The sequence below is a fragment of the Thalassophryne amazonica genome, chromosome 4 (genome assembly GCF_902500255.1).
Source record: "Thalassophryne amazonica chromosome 4, fThaAma1.1, whole genome shotgun sequence".
NCBI classification, from domain to species: Eukaryota; Metazoa; Chordata; class Actinopteri; order Batrachoidiformes; family Batrachoididae; genus Thalassophryne; species Thalassophryne amazonica.
Genome location: NC_047106.1, coordinates 37,877,476 through 37,894,674, shown reverse-complemented (window position 1 = coordinate 37,894,674; position 17,199 = coordinate 37,877,476). Strand labels below are relative to the sequence as shown.

Here is a 17,199-nt window from a genome sequence, read left to right as displayed (position 1 = left end):
TCTGTATTATTTTAGCAACCGGATGCAGAGCAGGAAAGAAGAATGTTAACAAAGAGGGCTATAAAAGTTCCATAAAACCCTCCAGATGTGAGACGTAGTGACATTAAAAAAAAACACTGTGATGAAAAGCACATCTATCACTTTCACTGAAGCTCAGCTAAAATTAGCCTGAGACAGGGTAAAAATACATTTTCTTCAGACTTACCGGTAAATTAGATTTTGATGCACATGTGATTCTAGGAACTTTGAACTTTTAAATCAGCTCATTTATAGCTGTGTGTAGAACAAAATGAAAGGTTTGTTTTGATCATATTATCTCACTTATCCATGCCACTATCGTCTACATATATGGAACAAAATATACCTACAATGTGGAAAATCAAACCGGAATTAAACTCCTCCACATTTCATTATGTTACATCCTTATTCCAAAATGGAGTAAACAAATTTTTCCCCTCAAAATTCTAGTCACAACACCCCATAATGACAACTTGAAAATCATCAGAAACAAGGGGGTTTTTCCCATTCTAATCTAACTCCATCATTTGCACGGCTTATTTTTCTGTAGGTAATTTGGTCGGAGAGGCTTACTGTCGAGGCAGCGTCGCTCCAATAGCAGTCAGGGCGCGGAGTAATCCACACTCAAAAAACTAATGAATTGGATGAACTCAATTCAATTATGTGCATCATTTCCATCTAATAGATACACGCAGCCCCAACTCAAATAAAGTACATCCATGCAAGATAATTTAACTTAGTTGGGACTACATATATTTATTATATGGAAATCCTGTCCATAATTGAATTGAGTTCATCCAATGAGTCATTTGTTTGTGTGAGACACTCAAAAAACTGACTCACTGGATTGGATTCCATCTAATACATATATGTAGCCCCAACTCCATGCAAGATAATACAATTTAATTGAGTTGGGACTACATATACAGTGAGGAAAATAAGTATTTGAACCCCCTGCGGTTTTGCAACTTCTCCCACTTAGAAATCATGGAGGGGTCTGAAATTTTCATCTTAGGTGCACATCCACTGTGAGAGACATAATCTAAAAAAATAAATAAAATCCGTAAGAAGCATTTCAAGGTCCTGGAGTGGCCTGGCCAGTCTCCAGACCTGAACTCAATAGAAAATCTTTAGAGGGAGCTGAAACCCCAAACCTGAAACATTTGGAGAAGATCTGTGTGGAGGAGTGGACCAAAATCTCTCCTGCAGTGTGTGAAAATGTGATCAAGAACTACAGGAAACATTTGACCTCTGTAACTGCAAACAAAGGCTAAATATTAAACATTGATTTGACTTTCACAGGTGTTCAAATACTTATTTGCAGCAGTAACATACAAATAAACTATTAAAAAATCATACATTGTGATTTCCAGATTTTTGTTTTTAGATTATGTCTCTCACAGTGGATGTGCACCTAAGATGACAATTTCAGACCCCTCCATGATTTCTAAGTGGAAGAACTTGCAAAACTGCAGGGTGTTCAAATACTTATTTTCCTCACTGTATTTATTAGATGAAGCTCCTGCACATAATTGAATTGAGTTCATCCAATGCGCCATTTTTTGAGTGCATCAAATGTGAAAATCCATCAAATGTGAAACACTAATTCTGTATCAGAATCCACATCAATACATTCATATGGTATCTTAAATTCACCCATTTCAGCATCGTCATTGGTACGCAACATTCTCTCGCTCTCAGTGAAATTATTGACATCTGTGTAGCAGTGCGTGCGGCCAGTCAGGGCGCAGAGTAATACATCAAATGTGAAACACTTGAATATTTGGCGACCTTACACCTGATATTATATGGTTTGAATTCACACACGATTTACCAATCAGATTTGCAGAAAAAATGTAATTGGATTAGAATTAGGGTTATTGTCCTGTTGAAAGATGAACCGTCGCCCCAGTGTGACGTCAAGAGCACTCTGGAGCTCTGGAATCATCCAGGATGTATCTGTACATTGCTGCATTCATCTTTCCTGACTCGTCTCCCAATTTCTGCCACTGAAAAATATCCCCACAGCATGATGCTGCCACCACCATGCTTCACTGTAGGGATGGTGCCTGGTTTCCTCCTAATATGACACCTGGGATTCAGGCCAAAGAGTTTAATCTTTGTCTCATCAGACCAGAGAATTATGTTTCTCATGGTCAGAGTCCTTCAGGTGCCATTTGACAATCTCCAGGCGGGCTGCCATGTGTCTTTTACTAAGGAGTGGCTTCCGTCTGGCCACTCTATCATACAGGCCTGATTGGTGGATTACTGCAGAGATGGTTGTCCTTCTAGAAGGTTCTCCTCTCTCCACAGAGGAATGCTGGATCTCTGACAGAGTGACCATCAGGTTCTTCGTCAAGTCTCTAAGGCCCTTCTCCCCTGATTGCTCAGCTCTAGGACGAGTCCTGGTGGATCCAAACTTCTTCCATTTATGGATGATGGAGGCCACTGTGTTCATTGGGACCTTCAAAGCAGCAGAAATGTTTCTGTACCCTTCCCCAGATTTGTGCCTTGAGACAATCCTGTCTCGGAGGTCTACAGACAATTCCTTTGACTCTATGCTTGGTTGGTACTCCAATTAACCTGTAGAAACATCTCAAGGATGATCAGCGGAAACAGGAATTTTGGAATATGGGTGTAACATAACAAAATGTAGAAAAAATGAAGCGCTGTGAATACTTTCTGGATGCACTATATAACAAAGTTCACTCACTCACGCACTCATCACTCATCTTCAACTGCTTCTCTGGGTTCGGGTCACAGGGGCAACATAGATAAGGCTAAAATATGGTATATGATACCAAAAAAAGTATTAAAATATAAAAAGTACCTTTAAAATAAATATAAATACCTGTGCTTTAAAAAAAGCATTAATTGACAATAATAAGTTGCCCTTCCAGAAGTTGAGCTAGCAACAAAAATTCTAGCTTGACGTTTTGCTGCATTGCGCATGCGCAGTTCCTGTTTGCCACAGCGCCGCCGTCAGTCTGAGAGACGGACCGAGGTTCTGCGACACGGACCCGTTTAATCCGCACATTTCCCTCGGTGTTTTTCCGGGCGCTCCGTCCGTATTCGTTTTTGTCCACAGGTATTTTTCTCTCCTTGCTGAACTTCTTTCAGAGCAGCGGACAAAGTGAAGAGACGCTCGTCGAGCTTTCCGACATGTCTGAGACAACAACCTGTTGATGTTAACTCTTCGTGCCGTCAATTAAGGTAAGTGATGTCCGTTTATTACAATCTAACGACTCCCCTTTTAAAGGAATGTAAATCCAAAGGAGCACTCGTGAGAATTCATTCCTACTCCACTGTCAGGAAAACTTTGTGAAAGTGGTATTTCGTCAGGCAAAAATAAATTTAAATGCAAATAATTCACCGTGGTAGTGCGAGGGACGAAGGAAAAATTAAATGGTAAAGTTAGTGGTGATGAAAATGCACAGAAATTGGAAAAGAAAACTATATTTACGTGGAACTTTCAGGTTAATACATTTCAGAGACCTTCACACTTAAATTATTATTAGGCAGGTTATACGGCAAACACGCACCTAGCGATATTTGACCAGATCTCCTCGCTGATTGGTTAGTTCAAATGACATCATTGTAGAGTTTATTTCAACATGGCGGCACCTTCAGCAAAGTTGAACTGGACGATATTTCACCATACGCGGCACAGGCAACGCGCTGTTTTGCCAGCTGTCTAAATTTATTCATGACGGAACGGAACGGCCGCGGTCAGGCGGGAACGGAGTTTAAGATCTCCTTATTTCACATTCATGATAGTAGCTCGATATTGGTCATTTTCATTATTGAAAATTGGCATTTTTACAATTCGCTAGTTTTACGGGTGGACTGATTGAAGGTTTTGCAGACCTGACACTGACAGAGATAAACACACGTGCCGACATGGACTTCTGTATTTTTGTTTTTATTCTATCTTGAATTTCAGGTTTTCTTTATCATCCCCGGCCTACACAGAAAATTACCAGGACTGCAAAAATCATGGGCGCAATTTGGTGGGGGATAGGGGGGACATGTCCCCCCCACCTTTTCAACCAGGGGGGACAGAATATGGTATGTCCCCCCCACCTTCTGACATATATGTGTGTACTGGAAACATGCTATGCCAGTCTTATGTGCAAACCATGTCAGTCTTATGTGCAAAACCATGTCAGAATAGTATCTTTGTTTCTGCAAGTTTGTAGTTTTAGCAGCATTGACTTGTTTACAACACCTGTTTCTTGTTTGTCACATTCGGAATTTTCTGGGACTGCATTTGCCCAGATTTAAAAGCAAAAATAGTTGCCTCTAGGGACTAGTGTCTATCAATCAATCAATCAATTCTTCTTTTATATAGCGCCAAATCACAACAAGCAGTTGCCCCAAGGCGCTTTATATTGCAAGGCAAGGCCATACAACAATTATATAAAACCCCAACGGTCAAAACGACCCCCTGTGAGCAAGCACTTGGCTACAGTGGGAAGGAAAAACTCCCTTTTAACAGGAAGAAACCTCCAGCAGAACCAGGCTCAGGGAGGGGCAGTCTTCTGCTGGGACTGGTTGGGGCTGAGGGAGAAAACCGGGAAAAAGACATGCTGTGGAGGGGAGCAGAGATCGATCACTAATGATTAAATGCAGAGTGGTGTCTACACATAAGTATCATTGGACCATATGCTAACTTACTAAATTCTGAAAGTTAGAAAAGGAAATCAGAAAAGCTATCTGGGACCTCAGAAAGCCCATCTGCAATTCTTGCTTGATCTCCAAAATCAGTCTATGCAAGCGAAATTATGTTCAGTATGAGTGTTTTCATATATATTTCATACATATGCACATGTAGTATTACATAGCGATATGTAGCATTATGGGTAAATCTTATTTATTAATTTGGTAGTGGGTTTTTTTGTTTCTGTTTTTTCTTAAGAGAGCATAAGTCAATTCTGTGTCACAGTGTAATGGACAGAGTAAATGGATTAGTTAATATTTAATATATTTAAATATCTTGTCCAGTGGCAATATCGCTTAATTTTTTGGTCTGTCATGGATTTGGGGCTCTGATGGATGGATGTTGTCACATTTCCATTGACAACACAGAGAGCTGCATTCAGCAAAATGATTTTCTTGGTTTGAAGACATATATGCGCAATGGGGAGGAGCTGGATTTGGGCGGGATTTGCCAAAGTCTGATTGCAAATGTGGATAGAATCTGGCTTACCTTGGGATTATGATGTCATACTTCCTTGCTAAATAAAAAAACACAATAGCACTGTCTTTTTCTTCATTGACCTTGGCTAAATGAGCAGCCACGTTGCATGTTGCTGCGTCTGGAACTTTCCTCTCTCCGCTTTTGCTGAATTCACACCCCGTGCCAGAGCTTTGGCCAATCAGAAGCCCAGTCTGAAGCATCAGACAGCCACAGGATATTAATGCATGAAGACAAAACCGCAAACAAACGAGTAGGCAGCGGGAAAGTTTTGTGCAAAGACTCGGTGGATATTAGCTGACAAGCAACTAATTTTACTGATGACAAAAAGGATGTTTAGGACAAAAATGAACACAATATCAGGCCTGGTATTTTTCCAGTCTGAGCTGGATTTCCGGCTTTTGGATGCAGATATTTGCAGCGGTGACAGGTGACAGGTTGCCATGTAATCCCTATGGAAGGATGCGTTGTGGATACGTAGTGATGTGGAGATGTCTGTCTGGAGTTTATACTTGACATGGACATGTCCTTTCTCTGGCAATCAGCCTGTGAACAGGACTTATGCTTTTGTCTTTTATTTAACACAATTATGACAGAGTTTGAGGGGGAGGAAGTGCAGCAGCAGCCGGTGTTTTTTTGTTGTTGTACATGTGCGTGAGCGTACAAACGAATCATCTGTGAAGATAATTTTATTAATTACACAGATGTATAATAAAACAAATGGGGACTGGTTTATAACACAGTTATGACAGAGTATGAGGGGGAGAAAGCGAGGAAGTGCAGCAGCAGCCGGTGTTTTTTTGTTTTTTGTTCACCTGCGTGCGCGCGTGAATGAATCGTCCGTGAAGATAATTTTATTAATTATACAGATGTATAATAAAAACTACACTACACCACTACCCATTTACAGCTGGGAGGAGTGAGACTGATGAAGTGTCTGTTTCAAGTAAGGTAGAGATATTTTTACAACAAATAATTATTTACATCTCAAAAAAATTGTCAGGGTTTTTTTTTTTTTTTTTTGATACAGTAAAAAAAGTTATTTTATTTTTCTAGAGTTGGAGAGAGCAATTCTGTCATTTTAGAAAAGGAAGCTACCAGTAGTCCAAGAGGCAGTTCTCATCTGCATCACACTACAAAATCTGGGGATAAGTACTGGTAGTCAGTAACTTAATTAATAGATTATCAAAGTTATTTCCCCTTCAAGCTTTTGTTGAAGGCAGTGGCTGTTGTTACAACTTTCCATTCATGCCTGCGCTCTCAGCAGTTTGACGTACCTAAACCCAAACCCTAACCATAAGCTTCAACAACAAAAAAGACACATTTGTTATGAACATACAACAAGACAGATGTGTGTTCAGTTTGAAAGCAAACACTGCAAAACAACAAAGAAAGAGTTACATGAGGATCTGAGTCATCTGAATCAAAGTGCATTACGTTCACCATGGCACTGTGGGAAATGAACACCCAGTTTAAAGTCATATGCCATTCAGGGCTTGACAATAAGGCAGTTTATGCACTGGCCCACAGGGCCAGTAGAATTTGAAAGTTACTGTTATGTGTCGACGCGGGTTGAGGAGCGGACCTGCGTCAGACAGAACCCAGCGCTACAAATAACCAGAAAAGCGGTTCCAAAAACAATATATTTATTACACCCGCTGTGCATAAAAAGTGTAAAAACAAAAATAGCGTCCTTCTGGTGGAGTGACTGTTGGCACGCTCTCCAGCGCCCGCAAGGATCAAAGCCCGGCGCTCCTGGACCCACTACCACCGCCAAAAACCCCCCAGGTGGACACAACAAACTGACTCTTTGTGAAGCAAAGAAGAGGTGAGGTAAGTCAGCAGTTACAACAATATCTTTCAAAAGACACGCGCTATCAGCAACACATTCAGGTCTGTATCTTTTTTAACTTTATGCAAATGAGCAGCTTCTCATAACAGGTGGAGGATCACTTAAACTGCACGCCACAGCAGTGAGAAGCAAGCTGCACAATTCTCATCACAATTCAAGTATACTGTGTAACAAAACACCAAGTTACTATCAACAATTAGTCAAACACTTAATTACCTTTAATGTGTGCTGACAGCATGTGTCCTCACCCTTCCTTGCTTCACGGGCTCGATGTGTCAAACACAGGCGCGGTCCTCAGCGTCTCACAAACGAACATCACAAGGTCGAGTTCCCGGCAGTTCTGCTTGAATCACACATGCCTTAAATGCAGAACGCCATCCAATTATCTGCTTCAGCTGAAAGTCTTTAAGGTTGCATGTGAGCACCAGTCACAGGTGCGTCACATGATGTTGATGAGGATGAGGACTCTTCAGCCAGCACCTTCTCCACAGAAGAATCAGTTTCCATGCCACCTGAAGAGCAAAGAAAAGAAAAGAACACCAAAACATCCAGCCACACCCCCCAACACACAACAGTTACTGGCCCGAATGAAAATATCACTGGCCCAGAACCGGGGGGTAACCGATATGAATTTTTTAAATCAACACTCAGACATTAGAATTGGGTTTCCTTAATGCAAAAACACTTGAAAACAAACACAATATTCTTATACTACATGATAAAAACCTTAAAGTGAGTCAACTTTGAAAAAAATGTCAGTAGGTAACTGATAGGATTTTTTTCAACACTCAGACATTAATAAAAAAATTAATTTATTTCTTGATCATTTACAAAATTAATATGTTAAATTTCATATACCAAGCTCCCTTGCTAATGTTGTCACCTTGGGGTGTCCACAAGGTCATACTGATTAGACTTTTAAACTGGCGTATGAAATCATACCAGATGTCTACCAGGACTTGGTGTTGTGTGGGCCGCCAGAAGAGGAGGTACTGCTGGCCCACCACCAGAGGGCGCCCCCACGTGTCCCGCATCAAACCTCACCACACCTCACCCCTCTGTGCTCCCAGACCGGCGCCGCCTCCTGCTTGGATCATCGATGGGGAGCCGGCTTGGACGGTGCGCCGGCTCCTGGACGTCCGTCGGATGGGTCGGGGGTTCCAGTACTTGGTGGACTGGGAGGGACGGCGCTCCTTTTCAGCTGAGACCGCTGCAACATATTGAATGAGAGGTGGAGGTGGCATTCCCACCGTTGTTGTTACTGGGTGTACACACACCCACACTTGACTGTCTTTGTTCTTCGCCAGCAGTACCAGATCCGACAGTCGGGGACGGTGATCACCTGGGAATTCGGGACTTGGCGGCTCCAGTATTCACCAGGTTCTGGGGCGGCGGAAATCGTGTGGTTCCGGCTCTTCTCAGGACAGACGTCTTCTATCCTCGAGCCTGCCCACACGTCACCTCTGTGTATTGACTGTTATGATATTCTGTGATTGTCTGTATGTTCGTTGTGCACATTCACAACATTAAGCACTGTAGCCAGATAATTGGCAAAGCTTCTGGGGAAAACCTGGTCTTGTTAGGAGAGACGGCATCCATCCCACTTTGGATGGAGCAGCTCTCATTTCTAGAAATCTGGCCAATTTTCTTAAATCCTCCAAACCGTGACTATCCAGGGTTGGGACCAGGAAGCAGAGTTGTAGTCTTACACACCTCTCTGCAGCTTCTCTCCCCCTGCCATCCCCTCATTACCCCATCCTCATAGAGACGGTGCTTGCTCCCAGACCACCAATAACCAGCAAAAATCTATTTAAGCATAAAAATTCAAAAAGAAAAAATAATATAGCACCTTCAACTGCACCACAGACTAAAACAGTTAAATGTGGTCTATTAAACATTAGGTCTCTCTCTTCTAAGTCCCTGTTGGTAAATGATATAATAATTGATCAACATATTGATTTATTCTGCCTAACAGAAACCTGGTTACAGCAGGATGAATATGTTAGTTTAAATGAGTCAACAACCCCGAGTCACACTAACTGTCAGAATGCTCGTAGCACGGGCCGGGGCGGAGGATTAGCAGCAATCTTCCATTCCATCTTATTAATTAATCAAAAACCCAGACAGAGCTTTAATTCATTTGAAAGCTTGTCTCTTAGTCTTGTCCATCCAAATTGGAAGTCCCAAAAACCAGTTTTATTTGTTATTATCTATCGTCCACCTGGTCGTTACTGTGAGTTTCTCTGTGAATTTTCAGACCTTTTGTCTGACTTAGTGCTTAGCTCAGATAAGATAATTATAGTGGGCGATTTTAACATCCACACAAATGCTGAGAATGACAGCCTCAACACTGCATTTAATCTATTATTAGACTCTATTGGCTTTGCTCAAAAAGTAAATGAGTCCACCCACCACTTTAATCATATCTTAGATCTTGTTCTGACTTATGGTATGGAAATAGAAGACTTAACAGTATTCCCTGAAAACTCCCTTCTGTGTGATCATTTCTTAATAACATTTACATTTACTCTGATGGACTACCCAGCAGTGGGGAATAAGTTTCATTACACTAGAAGTCTTTCAGAAAGCGCTGTAACTAGGTTTAAGGATATGATTCCTTCTTTATGTTCTCTAATGCCATATACCAACACAGTGCAGAGTAGCTACCTAAACTCTGTAAGGGAGATAGAGTATCTCGTCAATAGTTTTACATCCTCATTGAAGACAACTTTGGATGCTGTAGCTCCTCTGAAAAAGAGAGCTTTAAATCAGAAGTGTCTGACTCCGTGGTATAACTCACAAACTCGTAGCTTAAAGCAGATAACCCGTAAGTTGGAGAGGAAATGGCGTCTCACTAATTTAGAAGATCTTCACTTAGCCTGGAAAAAGAGTCTGTTGCTCTATAAAAAAGCCCTCCGTAAAGCTAGGACATCTTTCTACTCATCACTAATTGAAGAAAATAAGAACAACCCCAGGTTTCTTTTCAGCACTGTAGCCAGGCTGACAAAGAGTCAGAGCTCTATTGAGCTGAGTATTCCATTAACTTTAACTAGTAATGACTTCATGACTTTCTTTGCTAACAAAATTTTAACTATTAGAGAAAAAATTACTCATAACCATCCCAAAGACATATCGTTATCTTTGGCTGCTTTCAGTGATGCCGGTATTTGGTTAGACTCTTTCTCTCCGATTGTTCTGTCTGAGTTATTTTCATTAGTTACTTCATCCAAACCATCAACATGTTTATTAGACCCCATTCCTACCAGGCTGCTCAAGGAAGCCCTACCATTATTTAATGCTTCGATCTTAAATATGATCAATCTATCTTTGTTAGTTGGCTATGTACCACAGGCTTTTAAGGTGGCAGTAATTAAACCATTACTTAAAAAGCCATCACTTGACCCAGCTACCTTAGCTAATTATAGGCCAATCTCCAACCTTCCTTTTCTCTCAAAAATTCTTGAAAGGGTAGTTGTAAAACAGCTAACTGATCATCTGCAGAGGAATGGTCTATTTGAAGAGTTTCAGTCAGGTTTTAGAATTCATCATAGTACAGAAACAGCATTAGTGAAGGTTACAAATGATCTTCTTATGGCCTCGGACAGTGGACTCATCTCTGTGCTTGTTCTGTTAGACCTCAGTGCTGCTTTTGATACTGTTGACCATAAAATTTTATTACAGAGATTAGAGCATGCCATAGGTATTAAAGGTACTGCGCTGCGGTGGTTTGAATCATATTTGTCTAATAGATTACAATTTGTTCATGTAAATGGGGAATCTTCTTCACAGACTAAAGTTAATTATGGAGTTCCACAAGGTTCTGTGCTAGGACCAATTTTATTCACTTTATACATGCTTCCCTTAGGCAGTATTATTAGACGGTATTGCTTAAATTTTCATTGTTACGCAGATGATACCCAGCTTTATCTATCCATGAAGCCAGAGGATACACACCAATTAGCTAAACTGCAGGATTGTCTTACAGACATAAAGACATGGATGACCTCTAATTTCCTGCTTTTAAACTCAGATAAAACTGAAGTTATTGTACTTGGCCCCACAAATCTTAGAAACATGGTGTCTAACCAGATCCTTACTCTGGATGGCATTACCCTGACCTCTAGTAATACTGTGAGAAATCTTGGAGTCATTTTTGATCAGGATATGTCATTCAAAGCGCATATTAAACAAATATGTAGGACTGCTTTTTTGCATTTACGCAATATCTCTAAAATCAGAAAGGTCTTGTCTCAGAGTGATGCTGAAAAACTAATTCATGCATTTATTTCTTCTAGGCTGGACTATTGTAATTCATTATTATCAGGTTGTCCTAAAAGTTCCCTAAAAAGCCTTCAGTTAATTCAAAATGCTGCAGCTAGAGTACTGACGGGGACTAGAAGGAGAGAGCATATCTCACCCATATTGGCCTCTCTTCACTGGCTTCCTGTTAATTCTAGAATAGAATTTAAAATTCTTCTTCTTACTTATAAGGTTTTGAATAATCAGGTCCCATCTTATCTTAGGGACCTCGTAGTACCATATCACCCCAATAGAGCGCTTCGCTCTCAGACTGCAGGCTTACTTGTAGTTCCTAGGGTTTGTAAGAGTAGAATGGGAGGCAGAGCCTTCAGCTTTCAGGCTCCTCTCCTGTGGAACCAGCTCCCAATTCAGATCAGGGAGACAGACACCCTCTCTACTTTTAAGATTAGGCTTAAAACTTTCCTTTTTGCTAAAGCTTATAGTTAGGGCTGGATCAGGTGACCCTGAACCATCCCTTAGTTATGCTGCTATAGACGTAGACTGCTGGGGGGTTCCCATGATGCACTGTTTCTTTCTCTTTTTGCTCTGTATGCACCACTCTGCATTTAATCATTAGTGATCGATCTCTGCTCCCCTCCACAGCATGTCTTTTTCCTGGTTCTCTCCCTCAGCCCCAACCAGTCCCAGCAGAAGACTGCCCCTCCCTGAGCCTGGTTCTGCTGGAGGTTTCTTCCTGTTAAAAGGGAGTTTTTCCTTCCCACTGTAGCCAAGTGCTTGCTCACAGGGGGTCGTTTTGACCGTTGGGGTTTTACATAATTATTGTATGGCCTTGCCTTACAATATAAAGCGCCTTGGGGCAACTGTTTGTTGTGATTTGGCGCTATATAAAAAAATTGATTGATTGATTGATTAAATTGTTACTTTTTGGCTCATCTATTGACCGTTCATTTGCGCCCCCTGTTGTGGGTCCGTGTCACTACACTTTCCCAACAGGATATCTCGGTCTTCAAAGTTCTCGTTTGAATATTTGCTACTACCACCAAGATCTGCACCCGCGGCGGCTCCACCCGGGCCCGCGCCCTGGGCTTCCGTGCGCACCGCGGCGATTCGGCCTAGGTTGCGGCGGTGAGAGATTGGCCCCAACCAACCAGCCGTAGGAAGCTGCAACAGTTCCTCGGCTTTGCTAATTTCTATAGGAGGTTCATTAAGGGCTACAGTCAGGTAGTTAGCCCCCTGACAGCCCTGACCTCTCCAAAAGTCCCCTTCACCTGGTCGGATCGGTGCGAAGCCGTGTTCAAGGAGTTGAAACAACGGTTCTCTACTGCGCCAGTTTTGGTGCAGCCCGACCCTAGCCGCCAGTTCATGGTTGAAGTGGACGCCTCTGACTCAGGGATAGGAGCCGTGCTGTCCCAGAGCGGAGAGACCGATAAGGTTCTTCACCCGTGTGCCTACTTTTCCCGCAGGTTGACCCCGGCTGAACGGAACTATGACGTCGGCAATCGAGAACTCCTTGCGGTGAAAGAGGCTCTTGAGGAGTGGAGACACCTGTTGGAGGGAGCGTCTGTGCCGTTCACGGTTTTCACTGACCATTGGAACCTGGAGTATATCAGGACCGCCAAGCGGCTGAACCCCAGGCAAGCCCGCTGGTCACTGTTCTTCGGGCGTTTCGACTTCCGGATCACCTATCACCCCGGGACCAAGAACCAGAGATCGGATGCCTTGTCCCGGGTACACGAAGACGAAGTCAAAACAGAGCTGTCGGATCCACCGGAGCCCATCATTCCGGAGTCCACTATCGTGGCCACCCTCACCTGGGACGTGGAGAGGACCGTTCGGGAGGCCCTGGCACGGAGCCCGGACCCTGGAACCGGTCCGAAGAACCGTCAGTACGTCCCACCAGAGGCCAGAGCTGCAGTCTTGGACTTCTGTCACGGTTCCAAGCTCTCCTGTCATCCAGGGGTGCGAAGGACCGTGGCAGTTGTCCGGCAGCGCTTCTGGTGGGCGTCTATGGAGGCCGACGTCCGGGAATATATCCAGGCCTGCACCACCTGTGCCAGGGGCAAGGCAGTACATAAGAAGGCCCAAGGACTCCTCCAGCCGCTGCCGGTGCCTCATCGCCCCTGGTCCCACATCGGCCTGGATTTCGTCACGGGCCTCCCGCCGTCCCAGGGCAACACCACCATCTTCACGATAGTGGACCGATTCTCCAAGGTGGCCCACTTCGTGGCCCTCCCGAAGCTCCCAACAGCCTAGGAGACAGCAGACCTCCTGGTCCACCACGTCGTCCGTCTGCATGGGATACCCTCCGACATCATCTCTGATCGTGGTCCCCAATTCTCCTCACACGTCTGGAGGAGCTTCTGCAGGGAACTGGGGGCCACCGTGAGCCTCTCGTCCGGGTACCATCCACAGACGAACGGACAAGCAGAGCGGGCCAACCAGGACTTGGAACAGACCCTCCGCTGCGTCACATCCGCGCACCCGACGGCCTGGAGTAACCATCTGGCCTGGATCGAGTATGCGCATAATAGCCAGGTGTCTTCTGCCACCGGCCTCTCCCCATTTGAGGTGTGTTTGGGGTATCAGCCCCCGTTGTTTCCCATGGTGGAGGGAGAGGTCGGTGTGCCCTCGGTCCAGGCCCACCTGCGGAAGTGCCGTCGGGTGTGGCGCTCCGCCCGTTCTGCCTTGTTGAAGGCCCGGACGAGGGCGAAGACCCATGCAGACCGCCGGCGATCCCCGGCCCCTGCTTACCAGCCCGGGCAGGAAGTGTGGCTTTCCACGAAGGACATCCCCCTCCAGGTGGACTCCCCAAAACTTCAGGACAGGTACATTGGCCCCTTCAGGATCCTCAAAGTCCTCAGTCCTGCCGCAGTGAAGCTCCAACTCCCGGCTTCACTGCGGATCCATCCGGTTTTCCACGTGTCCCGCATCAAACCTCACCACACCTCACCCCTCTGTGCTCCCGGACCGGCGCCGCCTCCTGCTCGGATCATCGACGGGGAGCCGGCTTGGACGGTGCGCCGGCTCCTGGACGTCCGTCGGATGGGTCGGGGGTTCCAGTACTTGGTGGACTGGGAGGGGTATGGACCCGAAGAACGCTCCTGGGTGAAGAGGAGCTTCATCCTGGATCCGGCCCTCCTGGCCGACTTCTACCGCCGACACCCCGACAAACCTGGTCGGGTGCCAGGAGGCGCCCGTTGAGGGGGGGGTCCTGTTGTGCGGGCCGCCAGAAGAGGAGGTACTGCTGGCCCACCACCAGAGGGCGTCCTGCCTGAAGTGCGGGCTTCAGGCACGAGAGGGCGCTGCTGCCATGGACACAGCCAGGGGTGACAGCTGTCGCTCATTACCTCTTGACAGCTGTCACCCAATTACTCAACATCATCTCACTCCATAAAGACCAGACGTCATCTCCACCTCGTTGCCGAGATATCATACTTCATAGGAGGTAATACTCTCAGCCTTTTTGTGAGATTTGTAACTCTGTTATTGTGAGAATTTGCAGGAGAACCGGTCGTTTGTGAGGAGGCTGTGCAAGACGGCGCTCCTTTTCAGCTGAGACCGCTGCAACATATTGAATGAGAGGTGGAGGTGGCATTCCCACCGTTGTTGTTACTGGGTGTACACACACCCACACTTGACTGTCTTTGTTCTTCGCCAGCAGTACCAGATCCGACAGTCGGGGACGGTGATCACCTGGGAATTCGGGACTTGGCAGCTCCAGTATTCACCAGGTTCTGGGGCGGCGGAAATCGTGTGGTTCCGGCTCTTCTCAGGACAGACGTCTTCTATCCTCGAGCCTGCCCACACGTCACCTCTGTGTATTGACTGTTATGATATTCTGTGATTGTCTGTATGTTCGTTGTGCACATTCACAACATTAAATTACTTTTTGGCTCATCTATTGACCGTTCATTTGCACCCCCTGTTGTGGGTCCGTGTCACTACACTTTCCCAACACTTGGTATATTTATACTTACTTGTCAGCATATTCTGGCATGGCCCTACAAGTTCCACAGAAGACAACCTCGCTCTCCTCATCACACTCCAGCCATGGCCGTCTTTTCTTCCATGAAGCTTGCCAAGTTTTCCTCACCCTTTTCTTCTCATATTCAGCATCAGCAGCCTTCCTCTTCTGTGCTTGTTTTAAGGGTTATAGCTGTTCTTTCCTTTGCTTCCCTGGTTTCTGCCCAGGGGCAGGAGGTTTCAAGAAATTCATAATATTCACTGCGCTCGATCTTGCTTAAGCGAAAATGATGCGTCGATGTTGAAGCGAAATTCGCGCCACATCAGAAGATGCTCCTGCAGACGAAATTCATCTGCACTTCGGCAATGTTCCAAACATTGCGAAGTGGCGCAACATGTCCTGTCTCAGCAGCCTGTGAGCAGGACTTATGTCTCTTTTGTTCTTTATTTCACAATTATGACAAGAGTTTTTGAGCGAGCAGCAGCCCCACAGCAGCGGGAGCTGAGTTTCTTTTTTTTTTTTTTTTTATTGTTTACATGTGTGTGCGTGAACGGGACAGTTGGTCCTCAAACTGGGTCCCGCAGAGGCAGAAGGACCGCTGAAAACAGCCGTCATCCAGACGCAGCTCCTGCAGCAAATAATGATACTGCCTGAATTGGGAATGTCTCATGACGTTTGTCAGCTTTCCACAACAACTCGCTCCGTGTGATCAAGGTCCATCATGTTATCTTGACAGACAACCAGAGCCAGCGAGCTGAATGGAAGCTCCTCCTATTTGATGACGCACCAGGCGAATTTTCGCAGCAAAAGCAGAGCGACACACCCGGCGAAGGAGGCGCGTCCGTTGCCACGCGACCCCCGCAAATTTATAGCATCTGATCGCGCCCGGTGTGAATGCAGCATTAGACTAATAAATTTGACCAAAGCGATTTTAATTCTTACTGGCCCATACGGACCAGTGAAATATGAACTTCACTGGCCCGTGTTGGCCCGGAACGTGTAAAAAAGGCCACCGGGCCATCGGACCAGTGCTATTGTCGAGCCCAGCCATTGTTTGTCTGTATGCAAACAGAAAGTCATAACATATGTAAAACTGATGAAAGTGCACACGCAACCAGAAAGTCAAAACAATACTCCGGAAATAATTGTTATAGGACTGGTTGTAACAATACCCACTTTGCTGAAACATATTGTAGAAGTCATGTCCTCAAATATTTGGACATATCAGATTTTTTTTAAATTTATAAAATCAGAATTTTTTTTATTTATTTTTTTAATTTCTACTACTTTCTAACCACTTTCAAACTTTCAAAGCATAAAGTTGGAAAATAAAACATATTTATTTACTTGCTGTTTTTTCCCTTCTTCACTAATATAAAGTCTGGTTGGTCTCTTAACTTAATATGGAAAAAAGTCGACATTCCAACTAACAAACACCAGGACTTCAAAAATAAATAAATAAATAATAAATAAATAAATAAATAAATTCAGTTAGTTCATTCCAAGCAGAATCTGTATTCTGACATTTCCACGTTTGGGTTCCACCCTTAAATTGTCATTCTAATCCAATTACATTTGTTCCGCAAATCTGATTGGTTAATCGTGTGAGATTTCTGACCATAAAATATCACGTTGATGGTGGAAAAATATTTGACCATTTCACATTTCATGTACTACTCCGCTGCCTGACCGCGTTTGTAGGCAGATGTCAATAATGGCGTTGTCAGCTGAGAGCAAGAGAAACTGGCGGAGCGACGACGCTGTTGCTACGGTAAGCTTTGCCAACCAAACTACTTACAGAAAAATAAACCGTGCAAACGATGGAGTAGAATTGGAATAACCCCCTTGTGTCTGATGATTTGCAGACACTAATGCTGGATTACGGTTGCAAATAGCCGTTTTACACTT

At 44.4% G+C, this 17,199-nt stretch overlaps 1 protein-coding gene across 1 annotated transcript in view; it reads left to right on the top strand.

Annotated features, from left to right (window-relative positions):
• The first annotated feature begins 3,040 nt into the window (after positions 1–3,040).
• The window catches only part of LOC117509662 (P2Y purinoceptor 3), a 61,661-nt gene continuing 47,502 nt past the window's right edge, over positions 3,041–17,199 (top strand). Inside the window, exon 1 of the mRNA XM_034169406.1 lies at positions 3,041–3,231. The gene's annotated coding sequence lies outside the window, so the exon portion shown is untranslated. The remainder of the gene's footprint in view (positions 3,232–17,199) is intronic.